This window comes from Mytilus californianus, unplaced genomic scaffold (assembly GCF_021869535.1).
Source record: "Mytilus californianus isolate M0D057914Y unplaced genomic scaffold, xbMytCali1.0.p SCAF_7, whole genome shotgun sequence".
In the NCBI taxonomy this organism is placed as follows: Eukaryota; Metazoa; Mollusca; class Bivalvia; order Mytilida; family Mytilidae; genus Mytilus; species Mytilus californianus.
In genome coordinates, this window is record NW_026262723.1 from 60323037 (window position 1) to 60347344 (window position 24308).

The following is a 24308-nucleotide window of genomic DNA, read 5'->3' on the forward strand; positions in this document are numbered from 1 at the left end:
ATGTATAAACATAGAAATCACAATCATTAAACCTACTGTGTAAACCACATTTTATTCCCTTCCTTTTTTTCATAATCAACTTCCACAAATCATAAAGCCTATAAGGTCGAGGAACATAGAAATTTTGGACATTCTGTACAATCTTATTTCCATTCCAAATAAAACAGAATCTTTAAATAAATCCTATGTCTGTCCATTTAAAAAGCTTGTTGGGTGCATCTTTTGATAATTTCTTGGAAATACAATGTGTGTCAGGTTTTTCTTACAAAGCTTTGACAGTGACATCACAATCAGGTCAAAAATACAGACTTTGGTGATGGTTGACAAATCTTCTGGATTTCATCTACATTTAGACCTTACAAAACATAGTTGACAAACTGAATCAAGTCAGAAAGATCATTCACTATAACAAACATAATGTTAAGATTTTTTTCAGCAATGTATTTGCTTTATTTTCATGTCCCAAATAACCATTTTTTCATTGAATTGGGTGGAAAACAAAAATTTATACCAATAATGATGCATAAAAAGAACACTCATGTAAATTATCAAACAAAAAGACTTATTTTCTATCTAGTCATTGTGATATGGGCATTCCACGATAACTTTACATTCAAGCTAGAAATAGGGCCATGCTGGGGCCTATCAAACAAGCTTCTTTTGTTCACTACTATTTTAATATTATTTTATCTAAAAATGAAAAAAAAAATCAAAAATGAGACAATGACTGCACACTGAAGGCTTTATAACCCACACACATGTCAAGAGAGTATAACCACAACTACATGTTGAAGGGTTTGCTATATGTATTGTGATGAAAATATCATATCAAATACTACTGTAAAGGAAAGCGACTTTTTTTGTCAAACTCATTTTACAATGCCTACCAACAGTCAGATGAGAACTTACAAATGCCTATCAACTGTTGATGTAAGTCAATGTCAATCATTCAATATTCGCAACACTTCAAATGACTTCTTAGCATGCAAGTAAGAAGTTTTGTTATTGTAAAACCATTGAATTTAAATTCTTACTTTGCTTAAAGAGTGATATTACTGCCATTCTCCAGGCATTCCTTAATTCGCTATTATTGTCTATGGTTTTGTAAATAATTATTGGCTCCTGGACCATGGTGACCTTGTTGGAATTTGTGTGTCTTCTTTCTTTTTGAATTTTTCAAATGGATAAATATCTTTTCATTCTTATTGTTACATGTATTACCATCTCTATATCTATTCTGGTTTGTGTTGCTGGTTTGCTGGACACCAGACATTCACCCTCACATCTACTTAAATTCATTTGAACTGTATAATTGTCGTGTATGTAATGTTCATTCATCATTTCTTCTTTTTAATTAATAAAGTGTATTACTTATATTAAAGATCATATAAATATGTAACAGGTGTGATATGTCATTTCAAACAGTTCAAAAATAGGCAAAAAACATTATAATTTTACAAAGAACACCTGTTACACATACATCAATATATACAACTTCAATTTTTATCTGAATAAATAACAAGAAAACATTTATTTTCTGGCTTTTTAACATTTATCAGAAAGAAAATTACACTATATTATCCTGTATCTATATTCATATACACTGATTTTTAGATAAAGACAATGTATGACATCATAAGTTAAACATCTGAAATTGACATGTAAAGGTGACTTTGTGTAATCAAGTAGTTATGAATAATTGCAAGTTTGAAAAAGTTGAGTAAGTCATAAAGAATATTAACAGTTGAATAAGTTATAATGAACTATCACAGTTGAATATGTTATAATGAATAATCACACAGTTGAATATGTTATAATGAATATTCACACACAGTTGAATATGTTATAATGAATAATCACACAGTTGAATATGTTATAATGAATAATCACACAGTTGAATATGTTATAATGAATATTCACACAGTTGAATATGTTATAATGAATATTCACAGTTGAATATGTTATAATGAAGAATCAAACTGTTGAATATGTGATATTGTAATATCATGTCCTGTTTTTTCCATTTACAGTTTGTTAATTACTCAATTAACCATGAGAATAGTTTATCTACAGTAGTAACTAGCCTGTAAACATTGAGGTTGTGAGTTTGAATCTACTTTTGGCAAGTTGGTTTAATCTCCAATGTTAATTGACTAGGATTGACAGTTTTCCTGCTGAAGGGAGGTGGTTCACTCTTGGTACTCCTACTTCTTTCACCAATAATAAACTGGCTGCCATAGTATAGTCAAGCGTGCATACAGTGGCCTTAAACATCAATCAATCAATCAATTAGCCATGACCAAGAGAAAATGATGACATCAGCATACATTTTGTTAATTTAGATGAAACATGGATAAGAATGAATATTGTTTAGGGAAAGAAAACTCATCAAAGATACCAGGCTTATAATTGTATACGCCCGACTCGTGTTCAGTTGCTTATAGTTTTATACGCCCGACTTGTGTTCAGTTGCTTATAGTTTTATACGCCTGACTCGTGTTCAGTTGCTTGTAATTTTATACGCCCGACTCGTGTTCAGTTGCTTGTAATTTTATACGCCTGACTCGTGTTCAGTTGCTTGTAATTTTATACGCCGGACTCGTGTTCAGTTGCTTGTAATTTTATACGCCGGACTCGTGTTCAGTTGCTTATAATTTTATACGCCTGACTCGTGTTCAGTTGCTTGTAATTTTATACGCCGGACTCGTGTTCAGTTGCTTATAATTTTATACGCCGGACTCGTGTTCAGTTGCTTATAATTTCATACGCCGGACTCGTGTTCAGTTGCTTATAATTTTATACGCCTGACTCGTGTTCAGTTGCTTATAATTTTATACGCCTGACTCGTGTTCAGTTGCTTATAATTTTATACGCCTGACTCGTGTTCAGTTGCTTATAATTTTATACGCCCGACTCGTGTTCAGTTGCTTATAATTTTATATGCCTGACTCGTGTTCAGTTGCTTGTAATTTTATACGCCTGACTCGTGTTCAGTTGCTTGTAATTTTATACGCCGGACTCGTGTTCAGTTGCTTATAATTTTATACGCCCAACTCATGTTCAGTTGCTTATAATTTTATACGCCCAACTCGTGTTCAGTTGATAATTTTATACGCCCGACTCGTGTTCAGTTGCTTGTAATTTTATATGCTGGACTCGTGTTCAGTTGCTTATAATTTTATACGCCGGACTCGTGTTCAGTTGCTTATAATTTCATACGCCGGACTCGTGTTCAGTTGCTTATAATTTTGTACGCCCGACTCTTGTTCAGTTTACAAAACACTCATCAGTGCAGTTAGTAGAATCAAAAGAGTGAGAAAGCCAAATAAAGTATGATACTGAAGAGCATTTAAAACACAAAATTCCGAAAGGTTTTGCCAATTACAGCTAAGAAAGACTAATAGAAGTAAATTTTTATCAGATATATTTTGTTACGTCAATTAGAATGAGAAGAACAATTATAGTATATGGATAATAAGAATTATGTACCTCTGTCTTAAATATCAATTATAATTAAAAATTTCTTGATAAAATTCATCATATTAGCATGGCATCCTTTAGAAAATCTTTCCAATATTTTATGCATGGCTGTTCTTCCATAAGATTTTAGCAGATGAGCGCGAAATTTGTTAGTGAACTTCTATTGTTCAATTGATATGACATTTTAACTATAAAATCCATCATCCATGAAAATCATTTTCAAGTCCAGCTTCTCAAGGATAAAAGAAACATTTTCAGTAATGTATTTAAAACGATATAAAAAACAGTCTTTCATAGTCAAATACCCTTAAGTGACAGATGTATGTAAAAGGAAATCATGAAATTGATTATAAATTTATGATCTACCGTATATAATTACACGAAGACTTGTTTTTTCCCTAGCCAACAGCGATTCTTCAAACGATTGATATAGCACAATATGTTGATAAAAACATTGATTTCAACAATTATTATATCTATTTCAATAACTATGAACAAATTTAGCCATTTTTCTTTTCAAGCATAATGAGTTTTTAAAACTTTTCGTAAGTGGCTGTTAAAATCACAAGTGACATGTTGAAAACCAATTTGTCTATGTATTGACCAAAAGATATCAATATACATTGTTACAAGACTTTTATATCCTAAACAAAAACTAATTTAATGAACTTGATCAGCAGAAAATATATAAATGTTATCATGCGGCTGCTCACAATGTCCCTCTAAATATGACCCTCCTTTCTTATAGAAACTAGAGGCTCTTAAGAGCCTGTGTCGCTCACCTAGGTCTATGTGCATATTCAACAATGGACTCTCTCCAACATTGTAGACAAGAATAGAATTCATGACAAAAATCTCTTTTTTGTTGATCTTGTATTGCTGATCATTTTGTCTGTTTAGTTTCTCTCTATCGTCTTTAGTTTTTGCTCAAAACATAAAAGAGGGTGAAAAAAATCCTCATTCCTATGAATAGTCACAGTCTACTAAAAAAAAAATTGGTAAAAATCATCATAAAAGGGCAATAACTTCAATAAGGAGCTGTCGAAAAAATTTCTCCATTTGTCCTTGTAGATGCTGGATTGCTGATCATTTTTGCTTATTTAAGTTTCTACCCATCTATTATAACCTTTAAGATATAAGGCAAAAACAAAAAAAAATTGGTAAAATAGTCATCAAAGAGCAAAAACTCTAATAAAGAGTTGACTGACGATTTTGACCATGCATACTTATTCATAGATCTTGTCTTGCTGATCATTTTTGCTACTTAAAGTTTCTCTCTATCTATATAGTTTTCAAGATAATAGGCAAAAAAGAAAAAAAAATAATAAAATTTGTAATCTAAGGGCAATAACTCCTATAAGAAGTCGCCTGACAGTTTTGACGTCAATAAAAAATTTGTAGAGCTCAACATTCTGAAAATTTTTGCATTGTCAGATTTTCTCTATTTATAATGGTTCTCAAAATAATAGACAAAACTTGCATTTTACCCCTATGTTCTATTTTTAGCCACGTCTGCCATCTTGGTTGGCAGACAGGGTCATCGGACACATTTTTTAAACTAAATACCCTGATGATGATTATGGCCAAGTTAAGTTAAATTTGGTCCAGTTGTGTCAGGGGAGAAGATTTTTACAGAAGTTATCAGACTACGCACGCCAAATGATGAGAAAAGCTCACTGGCCTTTGGGTCCAGTGAGCTAATAAAAAAGAACAGTAACTCCCATAAAAAATAATTCAATCAAATCAATTTGAAAATTTGAAAAATAATTTGGATACAGAAGACCCCTGGAGTCGGTCGAGATATTAATATGTTATAAAGTTAACCTTTTCAATGAAGCGAGATACTAATATGTAAGATACAGATGACCTTTTGATTCTGGTGAGATACAAAAGGTAAGGTTTAGAGTCAGGTGAGCGACAGGTAAAGTAAATACTCTTTAGATGGACCAGACAAGATGCTGAATGTTTAGCACTACATATAAAGGCGGACAGACAGACCATACAGCTATACATAGAATGATACATAGACAATTACCGATGTAAACAAATTTCAGTCTCAAATGCTTTATATGGATACTTTTCCAATTTCATACTATAGCGTATTTTGAATAATTAATTTCTGAAAGCATGTACATGACATAGAAAACTTTTAATCTAAATGCTATAAATATTGATTAAATAAGTTACTTATTACGTAGAGAGAACTATGGGTGATTAACTTGGTGATTTTTCTTATTTCCATATCATTATTAATCAAGATTAAAATTAAAAATATAAACCAATCAATAGTGCTTTTCCTAAATTTTTAAAAATTAATTTTAAAGAGTCAAAAGAAAATGATCAACTGTGTAATACTATTCAATAAATATCCTTATATATCAATAATCAACCACTACATAATTATTTCATGACGATAAATGTTTGGCGTCATCAATTTTATTTGTAAAAGAAACAAGGAATAAATCCAGCGTTTCCTTTTTATGCATGGTAAATAAGTCTGTAAACTCATCTATAACGGATCAATGTATCTCACACACGGCCTTTTGTAAAATATATTTCAATTAGTAAACGATATGATCGGGAACATCAAGAACGCTGTTCCGTGACGCTGGCATATAAAGCATCGTATTAAAAAATTTTCATTTCTTGATTTGTCAGCAATTGATATTTCAAATGGCAACAAAAATAGAATCTAAATCACTTTTCATTTTGTGAAATCAATACATATGAACGCTGATGTAATAAAACCCGCTTAAGTGATTTTACTAAAAATATGATAAATCTTGTTTGTTAGTGACATTGTAAAAGCTTTACAATGAACGGTCATAACAATGTATCACTTAACAATAATTAATCATATTCTATAAAGTCAATACCTTCATGGGATTACATATTGTCAAAGATGCAGCGACACTAATGCCTACACTGATCAGGCAACAAGTTGCTAGATTGTATCCAAATTTGTTGATAAACTGGTCAACCGATCACCGAAGGGTGAGAGGTAGCAAATAAAACTATTTATACAACACTTTATTGACCCCTGTGGTTAATATTGACTTCACTTGACAAAACAGTCATACAGCTGTCTATGGGAGCTAGCGAAATGAATTAATTAAAGGAAGAAAGAAGTTATTAGCTTAAATAATTCACACAGATTATCAAATGACAAAAAGCTCCTGTTGATGACACAAAAATGTGAATAAAATTAAATATCTGATATTCGTCAACAAGACAGCAACCCAATGACATAAACAGCCAAAAGACATCAAGAGATAAATGTCTTTAACAATAGTCTGGTGTCTATACAAGCTGTAAATCTCTTTCAGTCTCAAATAGGATGTTTTGGAATATTTAATGTCAAAAAGACATGTAGGTCAACAAACACCCATCAGCAATAGATTGGTGTCTTACACAAGCTCCAAATCATTTCAAGTCTTAATAATATCAACAGTGACTGTAGAATTTCCCATGTTAATCTTCATACCAAATATCAAGATAAACAGGAAAATTATTCCTTTCCTCTTGTTAATTTTCCTTTTCTTGATGGTGATGTTCAAGTGGCTCCTTCCTATGGAGTGTGCATTTATTATTTGGTTTGATATGCACAATGACGTCTCAGTATGTTGACAAAATATGATACATGGATTTATACTTCACGACAAAGCATACTTCAAATAGCATTAATGCTTTGTTGGATTTATTGTTTGATGGTTGCTTAATGTCCAGTGGTAAATATTTCAGTCATGTTCAGGACGAGAACAAATTAACAATAATTACATAGGTAGGTCCAGGGGGGTATATTGTAGGACTTACATTAGATAATAGTTAGAAAGACAGAACATTATTTTATCCCCTGTATTGGTGGAAAACAAGCTAAGAAGCTGTTCCTTCCCATAAACTTTTCTAAAGACAGCACAGCTATATGAACAACAAATTTACAACACAACTGTACAACACCTACAATTTGTATAATTGCATGTAATAGGTTATTCAAAAATAAATGGAGAATGTGTCTAAGGGACACAGATGATGCCCCCACTTGCATATAACACTATAAAGGGACATAACTAGAGAACTGTAAAAGTGATGCCACCCAAATTTGAACCTGATCTGCGTTTTATGGTAATAAGCATTGTGTATAAGGTTCATAACATTTGGTTGAGGCAAACTAAAGTTAGAGAACGGAAACCAATTTTGGGACATACATACAGATGGACAAGGGTAATACTTGATGCCCCCTTCCCCTAGGGTTGAGGGCTTAAAAAAGAAACAATCGTATCTTTAAAAAGGAAAAAAGAAAGAAGAATGTATATTTTTTTCTTCTGCATTTAGCAGTAAAGAGGTTACATTATTTCCACTGTGAATCTGTCACATCTTGTGGTGCATGTATAAGGGAAGCAAAGCAAGGTACTAATTGTCAAGAAAAAATCACCCTGTACCATTCATAAACAATATGCAAGCTGTCATTTATCATTAAATGTGTTCTTATAAATCACAGATGTTCATTTAAAAGAAAAATGATATGTTGAGAAAGATAGGACATATTTTATGTAATATACTCAGTATTTCAACCAACAGATAAATGTCAATAAGATCCAATAGCTGCCTATAAGGCAATACAAATTGGATGTAATACTGAAAATACAATTTTTCTGTGAGGGAAGAGAGACTATCGTTAATACATACACTGGAACACCTTTTATAAAGTCAAAGGTCAAATTGCCCACTGAAACATTGTTACTGAAAGGTGTAAAAACCTTTTAATCATTACAAAACAAATACAAGCTGCTTCTACAAGAACCCAGAGGCTCTAGGAATTTTATACCACTCATATATCAAAATAGAGCAATTCTTTTAAGATCAGAGATGTGTCATGTACTAACATTTTAGTCAGACATTACCGAAATCAAATTTTGTAAAAGTGATATATAGCTTAAAAGACAGCATGTGAAAGCCAAGCTTTTGACCAATTTTCATTTAATAATAGTTCACGTGACCTTGATCTACTGACCCCAAAATCATTATGGATTCATTCCATCCAAAGAGGCATCAACTAAACAAGTTTGGTAAAAGATGGACATATGGTTAAAGTTAACATTCAGAAACCATTTTCTCTCTCTCCAAATTTTAGTCCATCAACAGCTGTGACCTTGACCTTTGACTCTTAGACCCTGAAAATCAACACGGAGTTTCCTCTTCCCATGGGGCATTATCAAGCCAAAGATGGTTAAGATATTCAATCTGACTCCCAAGATTCGGTCTAGAAACAAAAAATGTTGATGTCTAGATTCCTAGACATCCAGAAGCCCAGAAATCATGATGACAACCAATTAACGGAGTTCAACTTTGTCATACTTAGCTAAAAATTGTATCAACTGTGAGCTTTGGCTCCATGTTGAAGGTCTAACTGTGCCCTTGAGATGGAGAACAGCAATAGAAGTGCTGTATATTTGGTTTTTTCAACTGTCTGTAGTGTCAATTTGTGTCATGAATTAATTCATTCCATTTGATCAACGTGCAACGTGTCATTTTTGCACATAACTGATGCATGATCTATAACACTACTGCCGAAGTTAAAGTACTAGTCATATGTATAGGCAGTTTATGATATCAGTTATAGATCTCTAATCGTTCAAGGCCGTAAATTGCAGTGCATCAACTTTAAGTTGGGATTGTATTTACAAATACTTTCTACCCCTTATCATACGGATTAACCAACTTTACAACAATTACTTGCAATAGATTGATTCAAACCTTTATATATTCAAAATTACCTTTACTTCTGATTTCTTCACTTCTGGACTAAAACAACATATACAGAATCTTCCCTGTAAAAAAAGAATAAAAAGTCTAACTAAGAGACCACTTAAAAGTAATCTTGGCTATTAATGGAATCATAAAATCTATTAACACATGCCTCTAGTGAGAATAAAATTCTATCTTTGGCTTGTTCTCTTCTGCAATTCAGCAAAAAAAAAAGTCAATAAAAAAATCTCTGTCATGATAAAAATTCTGAAATTACAATTAAATCGACCTACTGTTTTAAATATCTTAATCATACTCAGCATAAACCACAAATTTTGACACCTTATATTTGATCTATCTGCAAAATATATGTTTGATGAAAGACATTATATAGATTTTAAATTTGGAACAATGTTCAACAATATAAAAATATTTTGACGTATCACATATCAATAAAAGAACGAAAAATTTGTGATATGACACAAGTTTATTTCTAAATATTACTTAAAGCCACAAAATGATGACAAATTGCCAAAAAAAATTGAATGATTTATCAAAATTGAAAAATACTATAATTTTCTGAAATGTCTAATCCAATGAAATTTAAATGTTATATATTAGGTAATCGGTAACATTTAAACATACCAAGTTTATACAGCATTACTTTTGTTCAAACAAATTGAAAAGATGACCTTAAGATCATGTTGTTACTTCATCGACGGGTTACGACAATGGTTAAATGTCTGCGATTTTCAATGAGCACAAATTTAAATCCCTTTTAAATCAAAATAGCAGACAAACCACATATTCTTTGTTGATTGTGTGGTGGTTTTAATAGTTTAAAAGATAAAACAGGTTCACAATTGGTGATTTGAATTGAGAAAAAGTTACATTTTTTACAATAGAACGGAAACCATGGGCGACAAACAAAGTTATGTCACGTCTCTTTTCATTTTTTAAGGTCAAAATTCTTCTTTTTTTTTTGTGCAAATCAGATGAACCTAGTTGTTATGAGTAACAGAAGATGGGGACAAAATAAACAAGACAGCAACATAACAACACAAGTAGACCAAAGAAACAACACAAGTAGAGGTTAAGTTCTTTGATCATGTTATAAGAAGTAATGTAAAAAATCTAAGTGAAGAAAATGCACAATAAATTTCAATGCATAACAAGTAAGAATAAATTAAATATTCTAATGGTCTCATTGTCTCATCTTCATTAAATGTTCTGACAGTGGTTTAAGGGGTAATTTACCCCTTCTGAAGAAAACATTTATTGTTCCTAGAGTAATTCATCTGTCTATGTCTGACATCTGGAGTAATTTATCCTGTCTGAAGAATACAATCCTTTTTTCCTGGAGTAATTCTCTGATCTCCATGAAATGTCTGGTTATAGTACTAAACCCTTTCTGAGGAAAGCATTCTTCGTTCTCAGAAAAATTCTACTGTCTATGTGAAACATCTGGCTGCCAATGGACTAAATACCCTGTCTTAAGAAAACAATTGTTTATTCCTGGAATAATTCTCTTATCTCCAGGAAATGTATGGTTATAGGAGTAATATACCCCTTCTGAAGGAAACATATGCCTGTGTTCCTAGAATAATTTACCCCTTCTGAAGGAAACATATGCCTGTGATCCTAAAGTAATTTCCCTGTCTATGTGGATTATCTAGCTGCCAATGGACTAATTTAACCTGTCTGAAGTTTACAATCCTTTTTCCTATTGTAAAACTCCCATCTACATGAAATGTCTGTTGTATTAATGAAGTATTTCCTCCTTCTGAAGAAAACATCTATTTGTTCACTCAGTGATGCCTCTGTCTATGTTAAATATCTGGATGTTAGTGTCTACATTGAATAATGTGTAAGTGGATTAACTAACCATATACATGTATGTGAATAGACCACTTGTTCTTGTAGTAGTTCCCCAGTATACATAAAACAACTGGCTGATAGTGAAGTAATTTATTTAAGAAGACAGCATCCTATTGTTCCAGAGTAGTTCCTATGTCTTTGTGGAACATAGAATGCCTCTTAGTGGTCTGAACAATTTTCCTTTTGTTCCTAGCAATATCTTGGTCTATGATACAGAACAGCTGACTGCTAGTGGTGTTGTTTACCCTTTCTGAAGAAAACATCAATTTTTTCCTAGTTGAATCCCCATATCTATATGGAAGGTCTGTCTGTTATTGGTCTGTAGAAAACACCTCTTTGTTTCAAGAAAAAATTATTCTCTGTTTTCATGGAACAATGACTGCTAACAGTTGATAAATTTATCCAATATGAAAAAAAAACATCCATTTGCTCCTAGAGTAAATCCTGTCTGTTTGGGATTAATGGCTATTATTTCTTTGCAGAAAACCCCACTTTGTTCTAAGAATAATTCTGATATAAAAAAGAAGATGTGGTATGATTGCCAATGAGACAACTCTCCACAAGAGACCAAATAACACAGAAATTAACAACTATAGGTCACCATACGGCCTTCAACAATGAGTAAAGCCCATACCACACAGTCAGCTATAAAAGGCCCCGAAATGACAATGTAAAACAATTCAAACGAGATGTCTACATGGAAAACCTGGCTGTATCTTGAGTAATTTTTTCTCCTATATTCCATATTTGAATGAAATATCCGTTTGTTCCATCAATAAATTTTATTTATATAAAGAAGACACTTTTCTGTGAGGGAATTAGTTTACCATGTCTGAAGAAAAAGCTTATTTTCCCCCTGAAGTCTGAAAAAGGACACCATTCTATTTATGGATTAATTTATCTAGTAAAAGATCATAAGTCAGTACCCTCCAGAGAAATATATGCATGTAATATAATTTTTTTGCATTGCTGGTCCATTTGTCTTCAGAATATAATTTTCCAAAAGAAAAAAACAATGTCTTTTAAACGTAATTTTACCCCAAAAGATTATGTATCTGTAACTACAATTACTTACCCTGTCTAGAGAGACCTACTTCTGTAACTATAATACCGTGTTATAATAGAGTAGGATTTGTTTCAAGATTGATACCAATTTTTACACCATATTAACATGTACAAATGCACAAAAATGAAATAAGATTGAAAACAAGAGTATATTACCAAAAGATTTTCAAGATTCCAGTTATCCATGTGGAAGAAACAAAAGAAGTTTTATAACTATATTGATGTTGGTATTACATGTAATATTTTAGAACAAACACAGCTGGTTAAGAAATATGTTTATTTGTAATTGATTACTTGACTTTATCCAGATTAGGATATTTTTAGTATAGTTCTGTCATGTTATGCCTTGCACCATCATACATCCTAACAGGATTATGCAAATAAGAATTGTGTACTTTTATTTTGCTGACCATTGATTGGTTCAAATTTTGCTTCTTTTTTTCTCTGTATTTCCAAATACCAGAACATTTAATCTGTTGTTTAATATGCTTTTTACACTTTGACATGTAATGATAAAATTTTCAGTAAAAAATAGAATTCTTCAAACTTGTTAAGATCAGCTTAATACTATAAAATTTCAATGAAAGTCATTGGAAAGTGAATGCAAAGTTTGCCCATCAGTTTTTAAATTGTCTTCATAATCCAGTTTTATTGATGTGTATAGTACTTTAAATACTAAGCCTCTCTGTTCAATTGTAAAACAAGATCTGGTATTGTAATCAAAATAAAAATAACCCTTTTTATGCCATAGATTTGAATTGTTATGATATAAAAGCCATACACCTGAACATCAAATCTTTCAGGGGGAGTTTGAAGACTTCAATAATGTACTTTGTAACCATATCACTTCAGAGAACATTAACCAAATGGGTCTTAACCTGTTTGTGATGATGATATACTTGTAGCGTGGTGAAGAAATTCAGAGATGTGATCTATTTCATTAAAAACAAGTTGAACTGTGAGCTATTGCTCACTAATGATAACCCAGCTATAAGTATCAAGCAAAAAGGTAGTTGATGAGCAATGTATAAGAGAACAAACAAAAAGTTAGTTGATGAGCAATGTATAAGAGAACATAACAAAAAGTTAGTTGATGAGCAATGTATAAGAGAACATAACAAAAAGGTAGTTGATGAGCTATGTATAAGAGAACAAACAACAAGTTAGTTGATGAGCAATATATAAGAGAACAAAACAAAAAGGTAGTTGATGAGCAATGTATAAGAGAACAAACAAAAAGTTAGTTGATGAGCAATGTATAAGAGAACAAACAAAAAGGTAGTTGATGAGCAATGTTTAGGAGAACAAACAAAAAGGTAGTTGATGAGCAATGTATAAGAGAACATAACAAAAAGTTAGTTGATGAGCAATGTATAAGAGAACATAAAAAAAGGTTGTTGATGAGCTATGTATAAGAGAACAAACAAAAAGTTAGTTGATGAGCAATGTATAAGAGAACATAACAAAAAGGTAGTTGATGAGCAATGTATAAGAGAACATACAAAAAGTTAGTTGATGAGCAATGTATAAGAGAACAAACAAAAAGGTAGTTGATGAGCAATGTTTAGGAGAACAAACAAAAAGGTAGTTGATGAGCAATGTATAAGAGAACATAACAAAAAGGTATAACATGCTCGCATGAAGCTTGATATCAAATTTCAGGAACCTCTGATTTGTAGTTCCTGAGAAAAATGTAAAATTGAAATAATGGGACAGACCAACACACAAATGGACAGACAGTCAGTGGTCAAACAGTATACCCCTGCATCCAGTAGCAGGGGTATGATAAAAAAAATATCTTTGTTCTAGCCTACAACATAAAGCCAGCCCTCTTATCCATCCATATTTTACAGAAATTATCTTGCCTTAAACAATAAAAACAGTAAGTTCTGCTCCAAATCATGTACCCATTATGCATAAAGTATACAAATTATTGATTCAAATTGTGCAATTCATCAAAAAATAAACTATGAATATACAATTAAAACATCAATAGAACAAAACAGTTTGCCATGCTACTTTAATTTTTCTCTTCAGGACAGCATCTGAACAAAACTTCCTGATTTCTTAATACTATTGGAATAAATGTTTCATCAATCTTTTAAGACCAATTAACATAATCATGACACATAATATCTTTTTAAGGAAAGTTGTGGTATCTATTATTATTGATCTTCTCCAAGCTCCTTCCCACACATAATAGGAGGATCAAATATTACTTTATCACAATTCCAATAAAAAATCTCTTTTCCTTTAATCAAATAAAATACATTGGCTAGTTTATTGATCTAATTCACTGCATTAGTACATTATATGACGATGTCGTTTTGTGCCTTATTTAGTATCCTCAATGGACCAGTTCATACGATTGGACCACGATTCTATGTCAAATAATAACATCTATTAAGTCAAATTTGTCTCTCTCTTCAACAAACCTTACAGAGTCTGGCAGATATCAAATATTTAAGAATTCTGCATCAGATTGCTAAAAAAACACAAACAATGATCTATATTTAATCTGAAACGCCTATTGTAGTTATCAGTTCTTATAAGTTGATGTTTAATGATGAGTGAAAAATCTAGTGTAATTCTGAATGGATAATGTGTTATTCTGAAGCAATCAAGCACATGTTTAACAAGTTTACAAATACCACTGAAAAAACACTCAGTTGCACTGACAAACCTCCTGTGTGTGGAGATTTGCCCAAACTCATGAAAAATTCAACACATCATGGTTAAGAATGTAGCTGTATTATGTTTCATTTGTCTGGTTTAACTATCATACAATCTGCAGTTTCGCCTAATAAAATAATTATAATTTCTCATACTGTTATTGATATGAATGGTATAGGGGAGACAACTCTTGTCTACAAAACTTGCAGCAGAGAATATCTTGGCATACAGAGCAAATCTTTCATCAGGAAGTAATTAATTGACAACAATGTTATATTCTTTTAGGGAAAAAAAGGGGGGGACTGAAATCAAGTTGTAACATGAATGCAATACAGAGGCAGAAGGTACAAAAAGAACAATAATAAATCATAAATCAAAGACAAACTAACAAGAGCAAACATAATGTGAGCATGCATCCTCCTTTAACCCTGGACAATGATGTAACACCAGTACAATGCAATAAAACTAAATAGTTATGTATTTATTCAATTAGGTCAGTACCTTGGCCAAAAATACCATTTTTTTTTTCACAAGAAACTAAAAATACCTACATAAGATTAGTCCAGCTTCTTTTTCACAACTTAGACCATTTGATGAATAAATATGTTTTCCAAGACTTAGATATCAGTCAGCATACCTCCAACCAAATTTGATATAAGCATTTCATAAAAAGTATGTGGACCTAATGCAATGCCTTTACAAAATGTAAAACATCTTATTTGAATTCAAAATATTTCTTCTCTTGCTGCTTTCTGTGGATGAAAGATATATTTTGAATAAGATAACATTTACTGGACCATCATAAAACAAAAAAATAAGCCTTTTTTCCCTATTAATTTTGAAAATACCATTTCATAACATGTTTGTCCCCAAAGTAAATTTTTGGCAGATCAGAACAATTCTAAAGCCTATCTCCTCTTGCAACAATCACCTATGTTAATAATACAATATTGTAATATTCAATCATTTTTCAGAATCTCCATGAATTATGACATTTACACATCAAACAGATAATACATAAGTAAATAAGCTGTCCTTTCCTTATGTAAACAAATTGCAGACAGAATTGTCACATTGATAAATCTTCATATAGTTTGAGAAAATCTGACTTACAGCTAACAAAACCATAAATCAAATACAAGGAATTTATCAATACCTGTAAAATGGGGTATATATAATTGGCCACCCTGGGTGCGATTGAAATTTTATCCATATGTAGTTACTGATAAATCCCTTAGATGACTAGGAATGCTGAATTGAAATCTCGATTTTCAATGACAAAGGCTGCCTTAATGACGAAGAGGTCAAACTTTTAAACTTTTCCACAGATACACCTGCAGATCATGAAGAAGAAGAAAAAAACGGGTCTATGAAATTCACAAAGAAAACGTAGTGTACTGGAAAACACTGTAAAGCTCACCTGTAGCATTTTAATAGGTAGTAAATTTGCGGGGTAGATTCGAAATTACCATAATAATTTCTCATATTGGTTTTATAAAGAAACTTACTTTTGTAAAAGACTACTTATTTTTTTCAATTAAATTTAATAAAAAGATGATTTAAGATAGAATTATATGAACTAACAATAAATTCCTTTTGAATGACTAATGAAAAAATAATATGCTCCTGGGTACTTAAAATGACAACTTTCCACTTCATTTCTGGATTTTATCCGTTTTAATATTTTTCCATAAAAAAGATGTCAAACACTTATGCATCTAATTGAAATTTCAAAAAATATTTCTATTGTGTTTTGAGCAGACAATTCAAAGTTGGCAGCAGACATCTTTTTTTTTTCTGAATGACCTTGACCCAATGCTATAGAGGTAGACAGGTGCAACCTAATTTGACCTCAAACAAATACACTTTGAACAAAGAGAATGAAATCGCTTTTTTAAATCCATTTTCACCATCCATCATCCTTTTATTCAAATTTCTTCATAAAAATTTTCCAATTCTTTCCATTAGCTACAGGTGAACAAAACCCAATGCATTAACAAAACAAGCTGTCAATTTAAAACTAATATTCTTATGATAAAATTTCATATTTAAAATCTTTCAAAATCTGATTCTAGAAACTGATAATAAAATGGCTTACACTCACTTCATTATTCAAACTAGCAGAAATTTCTATTGATAAATATGTATCTGGTTGCTCTTCCAAAAGACCATTATGCTATTAAACCAATGCTCAACCTTGCCTTGTATTCTGGATGTAAGAGAAAAAAAATCATTACTGCCACTGACAATCAAATGCTGATCAAATTTATGTACATGTAGTTATTTAAATATCAAATTCTTCTGACAGTAGTTTTCTTAGATTTTCTTGGTAGACTAAACAATTATTTATATTTTCAATAATTAGTTTCCTCCATTTAACAATTTTTCTTAAAGACTTGTGTAATGTGCCATGTCATGACTAAAGAGAACAAAAGGTACAGAATCATATCATAAATGCTGTTAACTTTGGCTCTATTACCAGTTGATTGCAATAGATAACATCCATAAGAATATCCCAAGGGGGAGGGATCCAGGGGTGGACCCCATCCTTTCTTTCGATTAAAAAAAAATCTAGGAAAAATCTATTAAAATCAGGCTAGAGTGGAAGCATTCATAGAACTTAGAAGTGAAGGGTTTCCTTTTTATGTCAGATCAATTGCTCCAATTTTTCATCACTATTTGATTTGATTGTTTTAATATATTTATGTTAATCATTAAAACATTTTTGAAATACATCAATATTTCTGTTTTAATGTTCATAATTTTACTCACTTACATGAATATGTTGTATATTGGAAACCTTTAGGTTGAGATAAATGTTTACCATTTAAATATTTAAAGATCGAGCAAGCAAGATTTAATCAACAAAGTTATGCTTTCTTCTATTTTGTAATTGGGACTAAAATCAAAATTAGAAACATCAATCAAAACTCATAAAACATCATAAAAGGAAGCAACGCTTATAATGAGGATTATAAAATTAGTTTATTGTTATAACTTTCCAATCAAATTAGCAATCATTCTTCATACACAACAAAAAGGAAACATCTTAAATTAGAAGCCAAATATTGAAAGAAAATCATCACGTGTAGAAATATTACTAAATGTGATATAATTTTCAATAACAGCTCATTGTTCAGATTAGTGACTTACACTTCTCATATTCAAACCAAATGTCACTTAATAATTACAAAATAACAGAAATCTTTCGACATTCGCCAACACTAACGACATCAATAACACGGCAGCAGCCTATAGGTATTTTCCGATGCAACTTCTGGAAAATTAAGATGATGTGATTCCCAATAAACCTGTACTTAATGTGAGCTATGGATATTAACGGTGGAAATTTACATAACAGACTTGAAATGTTACATAAACATATGTCTGACATTTTAATTCCATCCTTTTAGAAAATTACGGCAAATAATCTGCAAATTGAATCAATAAGAAAAAAAGCCGATTGCACAAAAGTTATTTTAGACAGATCTAACACGTAATTCCTTTAAATTTCAACATGCAATGTTCATTCTACGATTATTTGACATTAACTTTTGAAAGCAACCTAATATTAAACACTGCTAATAATTAAATCTTCTATTAGATGGTAGGATAGGTCTTACAGAATATATGGTATATGGCTTTTGCACAAATTAAATAAGGCAGAATCATCTACAAGTGTGTTAAATGTCATAACAGCATAGTCAATCGACATTAGCAGCAATAACAGTAGTGTACAAATGAAAATAAAAGGTGTGGGTCAACTGATACTTGTATTAAACTATTGTAAAGAATTATATATTCCTTAATTGAAGAAAAGCACACTATCATTCTCCTCCCCATACACTTCTTCATTACATTTAAAGTGCATAGTCAAAAGGTTTTTCCTTTTAAAATACCAATTTGCTAAAATGCTTTTTTAAGTTGCAGTTTGAATTCATCTCTACAAACTAATCAACTGGTTAAATAATTTAGTTCATTGCTAGTATGCTAGGTTGAATGTATGAATTTTAAGCTGTGTTGTGTGAAAAAAAAATTATTCACACTATCCAAATCTAGGGATTTATCTCTGTTTTGATAAAAGTAATGTATTATTTTTCACAAGTTGATCTGTTTGAAGAGAAGATTTCAAACTGCAACTTGTACAAACATTTTAGCAAATTGGTATTTTGAAAGGACAAAGCCTTTCTACATTGCACAGTAAGTGTCTTATTTTTTTTTTTTTAAGACATAAAATTTACAGAAAGTCACACACAAAAATAAAACTATAAAACACAAAATAAAGCAAGCACTATTGAAATGTAATGCTTGTGGAACCAAACAAACCAGACCAGTATCCAAAAATAACCCAAGGACTCGAAATCTCTCAGATAACAATTTCAGAAATGATCTAATCTTGTCAAATCTTCAATTCAATTCAAATCATATAAATTTAATAAAGTAACCTCTTCCTTCAAGAAAAACCTTCTCCTGTCAAAATTTATCAATTTACCTGGCAATTTGTTTGCTGAAGTCAAATTTTACAATGACAACACAAAAAGTGTTCTATGCAGACTTAAAAAAAAATTGTAACCTGAAAATTTTCAGAAAAAAGTAGGAATTTAAGTGACCCTTTACTCTACACAACTACAGGCCAATAAGTCTGTTGACAAACAGTTTGAGCTAAATTTTAAAACAAAGATTGCACATAGAAACTCTGAAGGTTGTATTGCTCCTTTGCTTTACCAGCTTGAAACAAACAGGAGACACCATCATTTGAAATAAAAACCTAAAATCAAAAGTTTATTTTAAGTTTTCATATTAACAGTGTTTTATACATTTTTCTTCATATGATGAAACATTTAGCGTCAATTAATATTTTACCCACCTTTTTTTGTGACATGGGCATTATCTCAATCTTATTCATAATATATTTTTCCAACTTAAAATGTATGCAGCATATGTTTTTGTGATTTGGTATGATGCTTAGACTCTTGATTTAGTTTCTATAAATGACCTTTCAGATCCTATTTGATTTCTAATATATAATTTCTCCCTCTCTCTTGAACAAAACAAATATATGTGTTCTCTCTCCTGCGCAAAAACAAAACTTAATCAAGTGTGAAAAAATAACAAGATATGAAGACTGGTGACCTCTTCATGCTTTTTTCGCTTAGCATGTAGTTATCATGATTGTGGCCAATTTTGGTTAAATTTGGCCCAGTAGTTTCAGAGGAGATGATCTTTGTAAAAGTGAGCAGACGAGGGACGTCAAGTGATGAAAAAAACTCATCACAATCATTTCTGAATTTACAGTATTCAAATCTAAAATTTACTTAAATATTCACAAAAAACTATTAGAAACTACCATGATAATGCCTGTTTAAACATCCCCTTTCTTTCTTTTTTTTTAGTTATGGGAGCCATGCTGGTTTATCTAGGAGAAAAAATTGATACACATTTAAAACTTGACATCCTTAAGATGATTGTGATTAAGTTTGGTTTTAATTGGTACACAGTTTCAGAGAGTGTTGGAAGACTCTACAAACTGACTGTTACAAAAAAATTGATAATGGGAATCCAGTGATTAAAATAGTTAAATCTGGCCTTTTAGACCAGGTGAGCCAAATATAATATGATTTACTTTTGATCTTACACCAAATTAGCTGACATATTGGATGCTTCACTACAAAGAAAATTAATATGTTAACAAATAACATTTAAATCTGAATAATTCAACAAAAGAATTGCATAATATTTTCAATTTCAAAAGAATAATCAGTTCTAGCCAGGTAAAAGGCAAAAAAGAAATGTTTTATTGAGAGATAAACAGACCTACATTATTAACAGAAGACACTTTCTAAAACGCAGAAATAAATCTATTGATTGCAAGTTAAGAACTGGTTTTATAAATTGATCTCTTACATAAAATCCTTCTTTTTTTTTTCGGAACAAATAATAAAATATCTTAACAGAGATATGTGCACAATAAAAGCCTGCTGCTCAGCGTAGAAATTAATAGAATTAATTTTAATATTTATGCATTAAATTGCTACTTGTTTTGTATTTCATTACTCTTCATCACAAACTTTGTCATGTTTATTGATTATCACTTTAATTATTGAAAAAATCTTTTTTTAAACAATCTGTTGCAAGCTTTTCAGCCTGTAAGAAATTATTAATCTAACAGATGCCACATCATTTTGAGTTAACTACATCATCATATTTGTTATACTTTTATGGTTTTTATAATTTTACACATATTGTAGAAAATTGCTTTCAGATTAGGATCTTTCAAGTTCTAATACAGTAGAACATTAATTAACAGATGCCTTTTTAAAAAATCACCCCTGCTTACTGAAATGTCTTATATTAACTTGAAAATACTATAGATAATGAATCATTTTGAGGAGGGGCCTCGGTGGCAGAATGGTCCAAGTAGTTCAACTAATGTATCACTAGTCTGTCAACACTGGGGTTGTGAGTTTGTGAGTTCGGAACCCACACATGGCAGTGTTCGACTCCACTCTAAATTGACTAGGTTTGTCAATTATCCTGCTGAAGGTCATGGTTCTCTCCAGCTTCCTCCATCATTTAAAACTGACCGACATGAAATAGCCAATAGTGCTGAAAGTGGTGTTAAATACCAATCAAACAATCAATCATTTTGAGGATTCTTAACAGGAACACCTAAGCAGAATGTAATTGATTGCTGGCTTCTTACTGCCACTTCAGCATGCATTCACTAAATTTGTCTTATGTTATACTGTATATTCAAAAATATTTATGAAGTTTTTACCATTTCGAAAATTGCAACAATGTTTTTTTATTCAAAATTCATAAGAATTTTTCTTAGTTCACTGTCACCAATACCATTTGTAAAGAACATGGCAGAAAAAAATACTGAATAATTTGGAAGCTCTTCTAAAATTCTTTTGGTTAAATTGAGATATCCTGTAAAAGTTAAATCTCCTACTTCAAAATTAGTGCATGATGAACTGCCTACCATTTAGGATAAACAAACAAGGGGGAAATTGCATTCAAAGCAGGGGGCATGTATAATCTTCCATTTGTACAGCTCCATGGGGGGATAGACCCCCTCATGGATGAACTTAAGATTACCCAATATTCATAATTTTGATGAAATTCTGTTAAAAAGTTTTTTTTTTGCATGTAATGGAATTCAACAAAAGTAAGTTAAAAACTTTTACAAATGGTTTAAGTTTAATCTATTATGAGTTTATTGTCTACTCTAAGATTAACTACGTTGATAATTTTGATTAAAACCTGAAAAAAAAGTTTTTAGCATGCAGTGGAATTAAATAGTCTTAAGTTAAATTTTTTTTTTTTTACAAATTATTTAAGTTTCATCTCTTATCAGTTTTTTTGTCTTACAAAGAAAAATAAAAGTTAATTTCTAGAATATCTTTTCTATTTAAAATTTTGATAAATTGATCTTAAAGCCATGTAAGGAAATATCTTACTCTTTAGTATGTATACTTGTGTATTTATTAATTTACTTAGAAGTTTAAATACACAAATGACAAGGTGTTACCCAGGGTATACAATTGTAATATCATTTTACTGTGTAGATCTACTACCTGTTTAAAACCTTATCTACCTGTTTAAATCACTGTAATTCGGCATGATATTTAAACTTGAACTGTGATCTTAACTCTCACAAATCAAACAATCTATTCTCTTGCTTGTAAAGTAGCAAAAGTTTACCGTCACTTTAAGTATGGTTATCTAAACATTAGTTTGCTGAGCCGATCAGCGAGTACGTTATTCTATTATGTTGCTATTTACCTGTTTAAAATATCTTTTACTAGAGGGTAAATATCGGCAACTTGGCCTTAAGTATCTGTCAACTAAAATTGAGAAGCTTTGTAATAAAATAATCTCTTTTCTTATCACTTAATTTTTACCTTTTTTATTAATCCAATTGACAACTTAATTAAATACACTAACAGATTCAAAATATTTTTTCAGTTGCACAATTTTAACATGTCATTTTTCATTAATATTTTTTAGGATGATTTATCAAATCGACTTTTGATTGATAAATGACAATGCAGAAATGGTCAATATATAAAAGTGTAATTTAATTGAAAATAAATGTATTTAAAATCTTTGGATTAGTTGAGCACCATTCTTATAAAGATGATGTTGCAAATTTGAGTTATGAGTTTGTATGTACATTCCCCCATGCAGACTAAGGTAACATTTTTTCATTGTGATCCGATTGCCGACAACAACTACTTAATCACAAGAGAATAAAGAGATATAACATTACATAAAAGATATCTGACACTTCATGATGAATTAACAGATATTTGAAGTTGATTTAAATAAAATTCTATTGTAAAAAGTTATAAAAGCAAACAGCTATTTGTTCTTTGTACCAATGGATAACCTTGATTGTAATATACTGTGTTAAAAACATTGCAAAATACCCTTCTGATGAAGGCCATATGACACTCCTGCAATGGAAGACTGTATCACTTTCCATATCAAAACACTTTTTTTAAATATTTTAACTGGGAGCTATATGTAGACTATTGTTAAGAAAGAGAAACTTAATCATATTTTTTGCAATATCTGCTGAATTATATACTTTTATCGATGTCTCATCTGCTGCAAAACAAAACAGATAGTTGAAAATTGAGCAAATGGAATGCATTGGACAATTTTGAATATGCAAAAATCCAAATTTGGATGACTGGAAGCAAAGTTTTTGAATAAAACATCATAACCTCATAAAATTTACTATAGATACATGTCGTTACAATATAGCCTTTTTGTGCTGAGGTGGTGTAAAGCAAACATCAATCAATCAATCAATATTTATAGATTATCGTTGGTTATCTCAACAAGATTGATTTTCTCGCTTGAGCCGGTACAGCAAAAGTGAGAAAAGCGATTGAGTTGAGATGACCAATGATAATCTGTTTATCGCTATTTTACCTATGACGACGTTGTTAATTTCATTGACAACGAGCATGTGCACCCTTAGTTTCTAGCGATAATTTTTCATATCACTTGACTCCGCTGAGAAAGGAAATGATCAGTCAGCAAGATCAAAGGAAAATTTCGTAAAATAGTGATAAAATTTATTATATACATAAGATTTCTTTACCGATAAATCCATTTAAGTTCGAGTGATTGAATTCAGCACTATCGCTATATCACTGGAGAGAACGACAACCATAGGCAGATAAACAGGCAATAAGAGTCTAAAGCACCTGTTATGAGAGGGGTTCAAAGTCACCCCAGTGGTGACAGGCTAGTGATCTCTGTAGATGAACCACATAGACCACTCAGCCACTGAGGCTCCTCCAAATAAATAAAAAGTAAAAAAGAATACATGGCTTTAAGGTCACCTTGCAAACTTAATATTCTCAGATTTAAGACATCCTGTTTATCCCTTTAAATACAATTTTAAAAATTTAAATGTTTCAACAGTGAGTCAAAAAGAATAATTTCTT

General features: G+C 31.0%; 1 protein-coding gene across 4 annotated transcripts in view; it reads right to left on the reverse strand.

Annotated features, from left to right (window-relative positions):
• Positions 1-24308, reverse strand: part of LOC127708371 (zinc finger MIZ domain-containing protein 1-like) — a 205192-nt gene that overhangs the window by 129177 nt on the left and 51707 nt on the right. For all 4 annotated transcript variants that reach the window (XM_052213229.1, XM_052213231.1, XM_052213227.1 and 1 more), the window contains exon 2: positions 9255-9308. The gene's annotated coding sequence lies outside the window, so the exon portion shown is untranslated. The remainder of the gene's footprint in view (positions 1-9254; positions 9309-24308) is intronic.